Source organism: Elaeis guineensis, chromosome 4 (genome assembly GCF_000442705.2).
Source record: "Elaeis guineensis isolate ETL-2024a chromosome 4, EG11, whole genome shotgun sequence".
NCBI classification, from domain to species: Eukaryota; Viridiplantae; Streptophyta; class Magnoliopsida; order Arecales; family Arecaceae; genus Elaeis; species Elaeis guineensis.
In genome coordinates this window covers 37443461-37455491 of record NC_025996.2, presented here as the reverse complement: position 1 = coordinate 37455491, position 12031 = coordinate 37443461, and the positions used below count along the sequence as shown (strand labels likewise).

At 41.1% G+C, this 12031-nt stretch overlaps 1 long non-coding RNA gene across 1 annotated transcript; it reads right to left on the bottom strand.

The window, feature by feature from the left end:
• Window positions 1-9554: 9554 nt before the first annotated feature.
• LOC140857460 (uncharacterized) lies at window positions 9555-11190 on the bottom strand. The gene is made up of 2 exons (XR_012140933.1): window positions 10744-11190; window positions 9555-9770 (listed from the first exon to the last, which is right to left on the bottom strand). It is a non-coding gene; the product is annotated as an uncharacterized lncRNA (long non-coding RNA).
• Window positions 11191-12031: the final 841 nt, after the last annotated feature.

Here is a 12031-nt window from a genome sequence, read left to right as displayed (position 1 = left end):
ACTAGGAATGTTCTGAGCAAGGAAACTCCAACAGTAACTAGGCAAATTTTGAATTAGGGCCGATCAAAGGTCGTTGAGATTTAAGCCAATCAAAGGCAATTGTCCATGCATGCCAATCTGAGGCAATTATTTGAGAGTGCTGATCTGAGCTCTACTCTTTTTAATGCAAGCGATCATCGAGAATGATAGTTGCTAACTCTTGCGATGGAATAATATCTAGAAAAGAATGTGGGGCCTATAAGCGTATGCCATGTAGTCATGTCCTGATTTATGAGGCATCGCTTAAATTTATTTCTGGTAATAGAAAGACATGCAATTTATTGCCTGATGGATATTTGTATTCTTTCAAGCTGTCGATTAACGATCGATATGGGCACTGGTGCTTATAAATAGGAGCAGAAGGTTGGTTGAACTCCACCTTTCGTTTTTCTCTCCTTTGCTGAAACTTCTTCTCCCCTCTGCTACAATGGCACTACCTTTGTCAACAATCAAAGCCAGAGTGAAGGAACGAAGGGCCTTAGTGAGAGCGGCTTGGGAGAGAGCCAGGGCCAGGCGTGCTGGTCCATTCTCTCGTAAGGTGCCCTCTACCTCTCGTTCCCCACCATCTTCTAGGGTAGGTGCACCCCCTAGCTTGAGCCGATTCCACTCGATGTCCGAGCTCGCTGCATCCATGAGTTCCAAACCTCTATGAAGTTTAAGAGGGAGGCCATCGATATTGCTGCTGCCGCCTTCATCCTCAATTTCAAGGATTGCAAGACCCGCTTGTGGTGGATAATGCCATACCTAGAGCTCTACGGCTTCGAGCTCAAAAACAATGATGAGGAGGTGGGAACCTTCTCATTAGATGAGGACTGAGCCTCTTCATCCCTGCTCTTGTTTTGTTTTGCCCCTTTTTCTTCTTTTTTTTTGTAAGGTGGTGCTTCGAATGCCATCTTCTTCCTTGTAAATATTTGGATGAATGAAAGAAAATCATTTTTCATAGCATCTATATTTTCTGTATTCATACTTGTACATTTCTACTTAGCACGTGAGGCTAGTTCTGGCTTGAGAAACTCAAAATTATCTTGATCTGATTTGATTCCAATCTTAAGAGTTTAGATGAACACATTCCAACTTAAGAGAAACAGAATTATTAAAAACAGTTCCGACCAAAGGAACTTTGGTTTTGAATGAAAAAATCTCAGCAGTAGCTGGGTCGATCATAGACCATTTTGAGTCAGTGCAAATTAAAAGCAATCATCCGAGTGGCACCTTTACTCCGCTCGTTGATGCAAATGGCATTTTTGTCCTACTCGTTGACGCGAGCGACAGTATTTTGCCCTGCTCATTGATGCGAGCTTGTTGACGCAAGTGGCATTTTTGCCTTGGTCATTGACATGAGTAGCATTTTTGTTCTGCTTGTTGATGTGATAGATCGATCCAAGGCTGATTGTTGCAAACTGAGGATCCTTTTGGTTAGCCCTCCGAAGGTCCTTTTAGGTTAGCCATCATTCATTAAACACAATTTCGATAAAAGAAATCTTTGGAATCTCATCTCCAACCAGAAAAACTTCTATAAAAATAATTTCGATTGAAGGAACTTTTGTAGAACTCGCAAGACAGAAATTTGAGCTTTTCGTGCCATTAAATATAAATTGATAAACTTGAAAATTCATATATATAATAAGAGCAAGATATTACAACATCACTGATGATACATATGCAGGTTGGCCGAATTACATGGCCTAGAAAGTGGAGTCCCATCGAATTGCTTCAGCCGATAGGTTTCGAGATGTACTATCTTGTCTACTTAATAAGGACCTTCCTAGTTGAATAATAGTTTCTCCTGCTCAATGGGCTGTGAAACTTCAGCTCGCTGCAATACCAGATCGCCAACTCGAAACTCCTTGATCTTGACCCAGGCATTGTAGTATCTGGCCACCCTCTGACGATAGATAGTCATTCTTACAGGAGCATGTTCCCTGCTTTCTTCGATCAGATTGAGATTAGTCCAGAGCCACACTAAGTTAGTGTCTTCATTATACTCCTCCACTCTGAGAGATGGGAGTCCAAATTCTACATATATGATGGCTTCAGTCTCAAATATTAGATTGAAAGGAGTCTCGCCAGTTGGAATCTTCTGAGTGGTCCGATAAGCCCACAGCACATGATGAAGCTCCTCTACCCATGACCCTCCAATCCGATTTAATCTAGCCTTCAAGTCATGCAAGAGAGTTCTGTTGGTCACCTCCATCTCTCCATTTGCTTGTGAGTGGCCAATCGAGGTGAAGCAGTGCTCTATTCCATATTCTCTGTAGAATTCGCAAAGTTGAGCACCATTAAATTATCTATCGTTGTTTGTGATCAGTACTCTGAAAAGATCATAGTGGCAGATAATAAATTTTTAAATAAAATATTTTACTCTTGCCTCTATTATGTAGGCCAGAGGCTCGATTTTGACCCATTTTGTAAAATAGTTGATGGCCACCAAAAAAAATTTATGCTGACCTAATGCGAGAAGGAAAGACCAAGGATGTCCATCCGCCACTGAGCAAATGACCACGGGGTGCTGATGGGAGTCAGAAGTATTATCGGTTGATGTTCAATATTGAAAATTCTTTGGCACCGATCGTACTTCTTGACGAAGCTGCCTGCATCTTGCTGCATACTGGGCCAGTAGTAGCCCTGTCGAAAAATTTTGTAAGAGAGAAATTTACCACCCAAGTGGCTTCCATAGATTCTCTTGTGGACCTCCCATAGCACATAATCAACTTCGGATGGGCGTAAATACTTTAAAAGAGGTAGGAAGAACAACCACTAGTACAGCTTGTCATCATATAGAACATAATGAGTAGACTGCTTCCTTATCTTTCAGGCTTCCCTGCGATCAGACGGTAGCTCGTCCGACCTCAAATATTTGAGCAGAGGATCGATCCAACAGAATTTTTCATCAACTTACTGGACAACAAGGGGCTCTTCGAGGCTCAAGGTCTTTAACACCTCGAAATAGGTCTCCTTTTTTAGGTCGGTGAGTAGTAAAGCCGCAAGCTTCGATAGTGCATCTGTCTTGGTATTTTCTACTCTGGGGATCTGCTGAATATCAAAACTCAAAAAAAATTGAGGTCAAATCCTTTACTTTCTGAAGGTATTTCTTCATATTCTCTTTTCGGACCTCATATGTGCCCTTGATGTGCCCAACAACTAGTTGGGAGTCGCTGGAGACCTTCAAGTGTTGAGCCCCTGCTTCTCTTGTAACTTTGAGACCAACAATCAGAGCTTCATATTCTACCTCATTGTTGGTAGCTGAAAAATCAGAGTGTAGAGCATATCCCGCTATATCTCCTTCAAGATCGGTTAAGATAAGCTCAACCCCTACTCCAGATGCATTTGATGAGCTATCGACATGCAGTGTCCATAGCTCCTTAGGGTTAGATTCTGTATCCACTTCCTCACTCCTCGAGCTTTCTCTAGCTTTTGAACTCTCTCCACTTTTTGGATCTTCTTCAGCTTTTGAGCTTTGTCCATTTAGGATGGTGCACTCCAGGATGAAATCTGTCGGCATCTGAGCTATAATGAAAGGCCTCAAACGGTATTGCACATCTAACTCCGAAAGCTTCAGAGCCCACTTTGCAATCCATCCCTAGGTATCTGGATGGTGGAGAATAGCCTTGATTGGCTAATCAGTAAGCAGCACAATGGTGTGAGCTTGAAAATAAAGTCGAAGTTTTCTTACTGTGATGACCAGTGCAAAGATCAACTTCTCCAGCTTGCGGTATCTGGTCTCTGCATCATGAAGGACTTTACTAGTATAATATATGGGCTTCTAAATCAATCCTTCTTCTCGAACAAGGACTATGCTAATCGCCACTGGAGAGATGATGAGATACAGCAATAGCTCTTCACCCGACTGAAGTTTCACGAGCAGTGGTTGAGAGCTAAGATATTGCTTCAACTCCTCAAACGTTTTCTGACACTCGATAGTCCATTGAAAGTCTTTTAGCTGTTTGAAGATTTGGAAGAAAGGAAGATACCTCTCGACCAACCTAAAAATAAAATGGTGGAGCGAAGCAACCTTATCGATGAGATGCTGTACCTCTCCAACAGTTCTCGATGTCGTCATCTGAAGAATTACCTTAATCTTCTCAGAGTTTGCCTCGATGCCTCTTCACAATATCATAAACCCGAAAAATTTATCGATGGTAACTCTGAAAGCATACTTTACTGGGTTCAGCTTCATCCAAAATCGATGAAGGATGTAGAAGGTCTCCTAGAGATCAGCAACATGATCTAGAGCGGCTCGACTCTTAACCAGCATATCATCTACGTATGCCTCTATATTATGGCTAAGTTGGTCTTTAAAGATTTTGTTCACTAACCACTGATAAATAGCCCCTGCATTCTTTAGGCCAAAGAGCATCACCTTATAACAGAAAAGCCCACGATCAGTGATAAAGGCTGTTTTCTCCTCATCTTCAAGCACTATCCGGATCTAATTAAAATTGGTAAAGACATCTATGAAACTGAAGAGCTCATATCCAGAAGCAGCATCCACTAGCTGGTCGATCCGAGGCAATGGATAACTATCCTTGGGACAGACTTTGTTCAGGTCGATGAAGTCAATACACATACGCCACTTCCCATTTGCCTTCCTGACAAGGACTACATTCGCCAACCAATCTGGGTACATCACTTTTCTGATGAAGTCATCCTTAAGTAGCTTGTCTACTTCCTCATATACAACCTTCCAGTGCTCCAGGGTGAAGCTTCGCTTCTTCTACTTCATCAGATGACAAGTTTGATCCACCTTCAGGTGATAGAACATCATCTCTGGGTCTATGCCAGGCATGTCTGTAGCTGACCAGGCAAAGAGGTTTGTATTTTTTTATAAAAAAGTGGTTAGTCGAGCCTTGGTTACCTCATTCAAGTGTGAGCCGATCTTCACCATTTGGTTGGGGTTCTCCTTCCTCAACGGGACCTCGAGGAGGTCATCAGATAGTCGGGTGCACTCCTCGGATAGATCATCTCAGGTGTCCAGCCCTATCGAAAGTTCATGTTGGGCCTCTGCTTGGGATGACTGACCTTTTGCTTGAAGCTTGGCAGCAAAACACTGACGAGCCATAGTCTGACTGCCTCAGATCTATCCTACTCCATTCTTAGTTGGAAACTTTACTATTAAGTGATAGCTCGACACTACGGTCTTTAAAGTTTAGAAGCTTGGACAGCCAAAGATTGTATTGTAGGTCGAAAAAAGTTTAACCACCAAGAAGTTGACTTGGATCGTCATTCACTGCGATGGGGTGCCCACGGTAACAGGCAGCTTAATCATTCCCTCCAAAATCACTAAACCTCCGGAGAAACTCTGAATCGGGGTATCGAACCTACTTAGCTGGCTCAGAGTGAATCCCATTTGGGAGAAGACAGAGTAATACAAAACATCAACCGAGCTTCCATTATCAATGAATACACGGTGTACATTATAATCAGTGATATTCATGGTTACAACCACCGCATTATTGTGTGGGGCTAGCACACCCTCCGCATCCTGCTCGATGAAGATAATGGCATCCTCGTGCCTATCCTCGAGCCTTGGCCTCTTCGCTTTCAAAAGCTCCGCTAAGCCAAATAACCCCAGTTATCATATGGATTTCTCCCCGTATGGGTCGGTCTTTTGCTACCACCGATCTCCCTACTTCCTACCTCTCCTACTGCATCGATACTGACTGCAGCTGAGGCAGAGAAAATGGCTGATAAGGCAAAGAAGATAGCTGCTGATCCCTCGGAGGTCGACGTTGAGGTGCTCCCCTCCAGACAAAGTGATTCAACCTCTCCTGCCTAATAAGTCTCTCGATCTCGTCCCAGAGTGGAATGCGATCTTCAGTGTCATGACTATGGTTACAATGGTAGAAGCAGTATTTACTCGAATTGTGGTGGCGCTCTGGCCTTGTCTGCAACTTTGGAGGCTGAGGTAGCTCGGCTCGTATCTTCATCAATACCTCTCTTCTGTAAACAATCAAAGATATATAGTTAGTATAATACCTTGAAAGTGAGGGTTGTCGGTCCCTTCGCTGAGGACTCCGAGATCGACGATTCCGACCTTCATTTTTCCACCTCCGAGATGGAGACTAGGAGCGCTGGTGGTTTTTCTCATCTCCCTTGGAGAGTGCTCCTTATTCCGCCCTGTCGCAATAGAACTGGCAAGGATCTCCTCTACAAAAACCTCCTCCGTGCAAGCATACTTCTCTGCACGGACAAGCATGTCGAAAAAATCTCGAGGGTAAGTCTTGGTCAATGATTTTTTTCAAGTCATTTTTCAGTAGATCGCTCATCATAGCAGCCATCGCAACTGACTGGTCCAGATCATGAACCTCCAAAGTTGCCGCATTGAAATGGTTGACAAAGGCGCAGATTGACTCCCCCTCCTTCTATTTGATGGTGTAGAAATAGTCAGATCACTTCTACTGTCATCGACTCCTGACAAAATGACCGACGAAAGACTAACACAGCTCTTTAAAAGAGTGGATGGAAACTGGCTTCAGGCTCGAATACCATGATCAAGCTGGCCCTTTAAGGGTAGTAGAGAATGCTCAACAGAGGATGGCATCTGTAGCTCCTTGAAGGAGCATTGCCGTCTTGAATATATCTAGGTGGTCGACAAGATTGGCAGTCCTGTCGTAGGTATCAAATTGCGGCACCTTGAAGTATCGAGCGAGTGGCTCCTGCACTATCTTCGAAACAAAGGGCGACTCACTATTGAACCCATCATAGGGCTACAGTGAGGAAGTATTATTGAGGGCGGCATCAATCCACCGATCGATTGTCTAAAACCACCTCTTTATAGCAAGACTACAGATGGTGCAGGCCTCTAAATGCTAAGGAGAATGGCAATCAGGGGTTGAATCATGCCCTGATCGCAAGCTATAAGATCGTCGCCTGATCAGTTGCTGGGCTCTGGGATATCTCTGGTGGGTTTGCCTCTTCTCCAAACTCTGAGGAAGCACATGCGGCTCCGATTGTGATGGTGGTCGAGGAGCCAAGTACAGAACCGAATTTGATGGGGGCACCACCATGGGAGGTGCTGGTGGGATCGCTGAGAAAACCACTGGCTATATCGTCGAAGGAGGTGCAAGGGCAGTCTGAGCAGACTGTGGTGCCGTTGCAGGAGCCACAAGAACAGTCTGAACCACTTGAACAGTGACCATCAAATTCTGGACCTACTGGAAGAGCAGGTTGGGCTGGTCCATCGTGACCAGTGCCGATTGAGTTGGCAGAGTCTCCATCGCCAGTTGCTACTCCTGGCTCTCCGTCTGACGGGAGGCGATGGCGTTGGAGAATCAGGATGACACTTGCTTTGGTAGCATAATGAAGATTGATCCTTCCTCTATCTATTACTGCTCATTCTTGTGGAAATCGGAAGGCGGGTGACTAAGCCTTATGCAGGGATGCTGAAGCGACCTGCAAAATAAATCCGAGCTGGAGATTTTCGCTCTAGCGAGGATCCTCCGACGCTCAAATCAGAAATTAAAGAACAAAGGAGCAACAACAGATTCTGTGAGAGGGATTGCTTACTTTGATCCTCGACGCTTTAGTTATTTATATAGAATGTCATTGAACAGTTGGTCAAACAGCTGTGAAATCATATAATCCCAAGATTGCAGGGCCGTTAAACAAACCATTGCGGGTGAGATATTTTAGCCTTTAATCACTCTCATGAAATTAAGAGAGGTGGTTACTTCTAAGTCTATCCACTTAGGGTGGATAGCTGCTGCACATATCAAGAGACTCATTGATCAAAATAATGAAGGCAGCTCACATGCTGAATAGGCCATGCAGCAAATAAAATGTAGATAGTTCGGTTCCGCATATTTCAACTCTGTACTTAGATCGACAGCCACAACGATAGCTCAGCAGTCTGAGGTATACCTTGAGAACATACCAAACAGCACCACTGTAATACTTCCCAAAGTCCCAAAGCTGGCAAAACTTTTTCTTCATAAAGCATTGACCAACCAAATAGAGGGTGCACTTCTACCAAAAAAAATAGAGGGTGCACAATTTTAGAGGCCATGGCATGTGGAGGAGAGCATCTGTTGGGGAACACTGAGTTCCTTTCTTTCCAACAGCACCATACATGAGCGACAACAAACATAAGAATGGCCAATTGCAGATTCTTGGCGAAGTTGTTGCATCTCCAATTTATACATAGATAGTAAAGTATCACCATCTAGAGAAGGCACCCAAAGAAGAGAACAAAGTAGATTCCAAAGATTACCGGCATAAGAATAGGAGATTAAGAGATGATCGGTTGTCTCTACGAGATCACCACATAAAATGCATCCACCCAAATACCTTGCAGTTTTCTGATGCAAGTTATCTCTGGTATTTAATTTATTGAGGATGCACAACCACAGGTAATATTTTACCTTAGAGAGAGCCTTGATTTCCCAAAGAAAGGATGTCAGGTCCCACTTGATGCCCCAGGAATTGAGAAAACACTAGAGTGAAGCAGAGAAATCACCTAAAGAATTAAGTTGCGAACAAATACCATCGTTAATAACAAAAAAAATAAAACAAATACCATCGTAGTTTGATCCAAGCTGAAATTCTGCAAGAGTCGCACACAATTAGATTAACTTAAATTAAGCATCCAAAGATAGAGAGGGACAATCCTAAAATTCCAAGAGTTAGTTCTAGAATTATAAAATTTTGTCATTGTTCTGGATTTCAAACAGCACGCTTGATAGAGATTAGGAAAATTGTTGCGAAGGGGAACATTAAGGATGCATGGATCCTTTCAAAACAACACATTCAAAATATTTTCCATCATAAATTTAAGTTTGCTCCAAAAGGAGAGCTCCAACTTATAATATCGTTCTACATGCTAGAGCACCTATATTAAGTGCAAAGTTTAAACTACTTAGTATAAACAAGTAGATGGTTCCGAGGACTATTTTCATTGTTGAGCATCCTCTAGCCCGATTTAGCAAGAAAGACTTTCATGCTCTGAACCCAATATTTGGGTCGGATACGTGAAGACCGCATATTCCTTGAGGCAATCCCTAAAGAATATGCAAGGCCTATAAAATTACTTACAACACTTCAATATCTATAAGTAATAATGATTTATTTTACTAACAATTAGCAAAATTTACAAAATTACACATTCAATTTTTTCAATCATCCGATCAAGTATTAGTGATATTCTAGCTATCCATTCATTTATTCATGAATCCAAACCATAGCTAATCGTGAGTGTCCTACAACTCTGAGAAGAAAAAAAGAAATGGAGAGATTGTGAGCTTTACAGCTTAGCAAGAATCTCCACACATTCATACCAACATAATAATAACTCGAAAATAGCATGTGAATAGTATTAAAAGAAAATATAAGCTATAAAATCTCATGTTAAATATTTAGTATAACTCAATATCGATATATATAAAAATATACATCATATACCATCAAATATCTATCTTTTCTAAAAGTCATATACTGTACATATATAACCAAGTAAAACTACTTTTTACTTAATTATAGTTTCGTGTCTTATCGTTCACATCTCATAAACATGATCCGAATTAATCAATAGTTATCTTTAGGATCATGGATTAATCACGGTCACAATCTTGCTCGTGACTGGCAAACCATAATATCTGCGAGCAATGACAAATCATACTAGCTATGCTTCCATCCGCAGTGGCAAACCATACTAGCCGTGCTCTAGTCCATGGTGGCCATATCAGTATATCGATGATTCGGTCTGTGATGGCAAACCATATTAGCCACGCTCCAGCCTGCAATGACCATCTCAAGTGTCACATTCCTATTCGTAGCGGAGCTTTTCTCTGTTTAATGTAGTTAGTCCAAATATCTTTTCTTAATCATCAATTTATTAAGTCTCAATTTATGTCAGAAAAATACTGCATCATATTATGTTCTTTTTTACAATTCTCAATAGTCGGTATCACATTCCAAACTGTCCAAAAAATCATCGTTATTTGATACAAATATATGGTACAAAATATATTGATAATTATATCAACAAATATAAAACAAATATCAATTATGAAAAATCAAATCATACAATATAAAAATAAATATAAATATATCGATGTTTGTGTTCAATAATCCGTACTTCTATTTATGATTGACTCAACATAATAATCAATGAACTTCACAATCTACAAACTCAAAAATAATATATTTCGCTTGATATCTTCTTGTGCAAACAATCGCACTTTTATATGATTAGGATCAAATATAAAAATTATAAATAATTAAAGATAATAGAAAATTATAATAAATGATCTTAATATTATAAATCTAAGTTTCTTTCTGACGTCAATTAAGATCTGAATATGTTCAAGTATTTGAATCCTTCGCTAGTCTATAGATTTTTTAGAGAGAATAAATCCATGAAGATAGAGAAGAAGTCTGAAAAGAAAAAATTTTAGAAAAAAAAAAGTTGGGAGAGAAATTGGTAGAGAAAGTGTGAATAGAGAAAATAAAGGGAGGATAGGAGGAGAGGGGAGGGGGACGATGGCTTAGGACGGCCACACCCACGGCGGCGACCATGACCGGCGGTGATGGTGGCTCTAGCCTGTAGCTGTCCGACCATGGCCACATCCGACGACAACGATCGGTGTGGTGGAGGGAAAAAAAAGAAAAAAACAGAGAAATCTCAGTTGTCCAAGAAATCCGGCGACTTATCGGGCTTAATCCAACAACGGCGAGGCTCTAAAAGGAGGAGAAGGGAGAGAACGTTACCTGGGTTCGACGACACCCACGGAGGGAGATCCGGCGATCTCTCCGATGAAATCCAGCGAAGAAAACTCGACGGAAAAATCCAAAATCAACGGTGATTTCTCATGAAATTTAATGGTGGAAATCTGAGGGAGAGGGATCACTATTTATAGGCATAATTAGTGGTGTTTTAGTCCGATTTTTAGAGGGTATAATCCTAGTGTTTGATGGAAATCGAGAGAGAAGAATCCCGGTCGGATTCCTCTTCCTCTCCTCTCACGTATTCCCTTTCTTTTTTTTTTTTTTTTTTTTTTTTTGCCCTACTTTTACGTTCGTGCTGGGATAAAAATCGGGTCCTTATAATGACAGAATTAAGATCTTTAAGATCTTTGACATTGAGGACATCTTCGTTGGTCAAACAAACTCTCTTCCAACAAACTTTGCAAGAGAGGCCGTTAATCTTGTCCACTCTTTTCCAAAGGAAAGCTTTTCCAGTCCAATCAATTCTTTTGATGATTCAGGATGGAAATTTAAAGAGAGAAATATAAAAGTGAGGAATAGCGATTGAGACCAAATTAACAAGGATGAGTCTTCCCACGTAGAAGAGGTATTTATATTTTCAAGCTGATAGTTTCAATTCAATTTTTCAGAGCAGTGACATCCAATCTAATGTAGATAATCTATCATCTATTTGAGAGAAACCAAGGCAAGTAATTGGAAAGGAGGATAAGTTGTAGTTAAGTCATATGGCATACTACTCAAATTGGTTAGTATCATGACCAGTGGGAACGACGATGCTTTTTTTTTAAAAAAAATAAATAAATAGATTTGGAATTAACTCAAAGGAATGAAAAATAATTTTAAGTGTTGAAATGCTGATCTTTCTCCGTTATCTGTGTTATTATTTTAGCATCGGTGAGTCATCGTCATCATAATTAGCCACATCAATCTCCTCCTGTTCATAGTCCGATCTCTATACTGATCCCTCTCTCAAGGAGAGAAAAAGTGATAATTGGAAGTATTTGGATCTCAAATTCAGACAGTAGATGATGATGATGGTGCAAAATGAAAAATAAAATAGCGAATGGCAACATCGATCAATAACCACATACACAACAACACGTATGACTTCGATGAAATAATGGAGATTGATTTGTCATCATCCTCTTACTCATTTAGATTCGGCCCCTCTCATTCACAATCTATCATCCACCCATCCATCTATATTAGCATGGGGCCTTGCTACTTCCTTCGTGTGAACCCATTATTGGATTCGCACTCATCCAACCGTATAATTTTCAAAGCACCCGGT